The 3,518-nt window shown below is 31.9% G+C and overlaps 1 pseudogene; it reads left to right on the top strand.

The window, feature by feature from the left end:
* Positions 1-314: 314 nt before the first annotated feature.
* LOC120088687 lies at positions 315-2,925 on the top strand (annotated as a pseudogene).
* The last annotated feature ends 593 nt before the right edge of the window (positions 2,926-3,518 follow it).

Here is a 3,518-nt window from a genome sequence, read left to right as displayed (position 1 = left end):
TAAAAGTTAAAATTTGAGTGGCTGCAATTTTTCTTCATTCAAATATAGTGATGGATTAAAATATGTATCAATGATATATCTGACCTATAGATACATTAATGACCCAGAGGTATGTTGTTTAAATCTTCTATTAAATTTATCTTGAAATATAAAAAGAATGTGTGAATATGAATATTAATTTTATCTTGATGCCCTAGATATTTGTATGTTGTTGAAAAGGTTGCTTTCTTAGTTGCCTTTAAAATTTGTGCATAATATTGAACCTTAGCTATATTCAAAAGGAGAGAAATCAAAGCGAAGCAGTGTGAGCGCAAATGGACGTTCTCTTCCTTTCTATTTTTTCTTTCTATTGTCCGTCATCTTTGCCTTCAACTTTCTTCTGCGACCTCATAGCCTAAACCTCCCACCAACCCCACCTTTTTGTCTTCCATTCATAGGCCATTTTCATCTCCTCAAACATCCTGTACATCAAACACTTCAAAACCTCTCCCAAAAATATGGCCATGTCTTCTCTCTCCGATTCGGTTCCCATCTTGTTGCAGTTGTTTCTTCTCCCTCTGCCGTGCATGAATGCTTTACAAAGAACTATATCATTCTTACGAATCGTCCTTTCACGAAAACTGCAAAGTACTTAGCATACAATCAAACCGCGATGGGGTCTCTCCTTATGGCGAACATTGGCGAAACCTCCATCGAATCAGCTCTCTTGAGATTTTCTCAACGAATCGCCTCAAATTGTTCTCGGGAATTCGAGAAGATGAAATCGAACGTTTGCTATATAAGTTATGTAGTAATTACTCTAAGTTGGAAGATGTGTTTAGAGTAGCGGAATTGGAGCCTTTGTTGCAAGATCTTACATTGAATGTTGTTATGAGAATAGTGTGTGGTAAGAAGTTTTATGAAGAAGATTATTCTAACAAGTTTAGGGAGTTGGTGATACAAATTATGGCACATGGTGGGGCAACTAATCCAGGAGACTTCATACCCTTGTGGAATTAGATTGATCCAACTGGTTTTATGAGGAGTGTCAAGAAGCTTGCAAAGACATCAGATGAATTTCTTCAACAGTTAGTTGATGAGATTAGGAATCAAAATGATGGAGGGAACACTATGATTCATCATTTACTTAGCTTGCAAAACATTGAGCCTCAATATTACAGCGATCAAACTATCAAAGGACTCATTCAAGTATATATTCTCCTCTCTCTCTCTTTTTTATTGTTAAATTATAAGTTTAATCTTTAACTTTCAAGATTTTGTGTATTTAGTCTTTAAACTTTTAAAGTGTCTAATACGTTTCAAAACATTCAATTTGTGCTAAATAGATTTCTAAAGTACTTTAGCGAGTGTCTAAATAGATTCTTAAATTTTCAATTTCATATATCCACTATGCTCATAAATGGTAAAAGTTATCTAGTAAATTCTTAAACTTTCAATTTTTGTCCATTAGATCTCTCATTTTTCTTTATATCTAATAGATTATTGACCTATATACGATATAAGACATATATTTTTAATTTCACATATCTCTATAAAATATAAACAATTTTTGAAGGTTCAAAATGAAGTTTAGTGACTACTAAGACACAAAATTGAAAGTTGAAGAACTTATTAAACACTTAAAAGTTCAAAAATCAAATAGACATCAACATGTTAGGAGTAAACTTGTAATCTATTTTTTTTTCTTTTGATATGATAATTTCTTCTCAATTTGTACTCTCAACATCTTGAAAGTGTTGTTTGAAATGGAATCTTTTGGACATTAGTGAAAAGAATGGGATGTCTTGGACTTATTAGGAATATGGGCTTATTAATATCAGCGTCTTGCATGTATAGAATCCAATATAAAAACATTTTGGACAATAAATACTTAGGCCTAGTTGAAACAAAATTCAATCTCTAGAAACATTAAAGTTTACAATATTCTAGACAAATTTCTTCTAAGAGATGTTTAGAGTATACATTGACAAAATCCTAACCAAAAGTTTAGAGTGTCAACTAGTATAAATAGGGGTAGTAATCAATAACAAATAATAACTAGTCTCTTTCTTGAATCTATATTTTGAATTACGCCTTCTTCCAACGAGTGTTTGGTTTTTGTAGGATATATTATTAGCCCAGATCGATACAACAGCTGTGACTTCGGAATAGGCACTTTCTCGATTGCTCAACAATCTAGAGGTATTAGAAAAAGCAAAAGTTGAGATAGACAGTTCAATTGGACATGAACGTCTAGTTAATGAAGCTGATTTGCCAAATTTAAGTTACCTTTAAGGAATAATCTTTGAGACTTTACGTCTTAACCCACATGTTCCTTTGCTTGTGCCACATTGTGCATTATTTGAAGAGTGTAAAATAGAAGGATATGATGTTCCATGTAATACAATTATATTGATCAATGCTTGGGCTGTTCATAGAGATTCAAGTATTTGGGAAGATGCCGCAAGCTTTAAACCTGAAAGACATGCAAGTGGGATTGAAGTTGATTATTCATATAAACTAATACCATTTGGAAGTGGGAGGAGAGCATGTCCTGGTGTAGGAATGGCTCAACGAGTGGCTGGTTTGACTCTAGCATCATCGATACAAAGCTTTGAATGGGAAAGAGTGAACAACTCATTAATTGACATGAGTGAAGGTAAAGGACTCACAATGCCTAAAGCTCAACCATTGGTAGCTAAGTGTAAACCACGTCTAATCATGAAAGTCATTTTGAACGCACGTAGCAATTGACAACATCTGAGTTAAAATGAGCATAGTTCAACTGTCATAATGTTTGTACTATCAAATTTGAAATAACTAATTTGATTCCTTTACCCCACATATTGTAAATAAATGATAATATTTGAAATTTAAATATGACCTTAAAAACTAATGACAGAATGTAATGTGACTACGAGTATACTCATTTGAAATAATGGAACAAATCGTGGTTATAGTAAAAATTATATTGTATAGCTATCAATCCCAATGTAGTTCGATTTTACTCGCATCAATCCCGAACCATTCTTTAGAGGTTATATGAATTCAAATATTACAAGAATTCATATTTAAAAGAAAAAAAGAAAAGAAAAGATAAGGATAATTGTATTGGGTAGCACGATTTATTGTCATATTTTCAAATATGTCACATAAATATATATTGAATATATAACATTCTTTAAAATTTTTGGTCTATCACTAATATACACACATATACATAGTCTGTGTGATAGACTCTTATCAGCAGTAGACCATTTTTATAGTTTATCTCTGATAGCCTTATCATGTTCTTTTTTTTTTTTTTGGAGTCTTCGAAAGATGTCTATCACTTTTAACTATTGATATGTTCATTAGTGATTTTTTTTCTACTACTGATAGACTATTATTATGTCAATTAGGAACTATTTTTAGATGTTCGTAACCGAACGTTGACCATCTAGTATTTGGACATTAAGTGTTGCTATATTGGTTATTTCGTTTTGTGAAATGTTGCTGGAGAAGAAAGGTTGTAATATGATAATAAAATGAATAAATTG

This window comes from Benincasa hispida, chromosome 10 (genome assembly GCF_009727055.1).
Source record: "Benincasa hispida cultivar B227 chromosome 10, ASM972705v1, whole genome shotgun sequence".
NCBI lineage: Eukaryota > Viridiplantae > Streptophyta > Magnoliopsida > Cucurbitales > Cucurbitaceae > Benincasa > Benincasa hispida.
The sequence above is the reverse complement of the archived record's forward strand: the minus strand, read 5'-3'. Positions and strand labels throughout refer to the sequence as shown.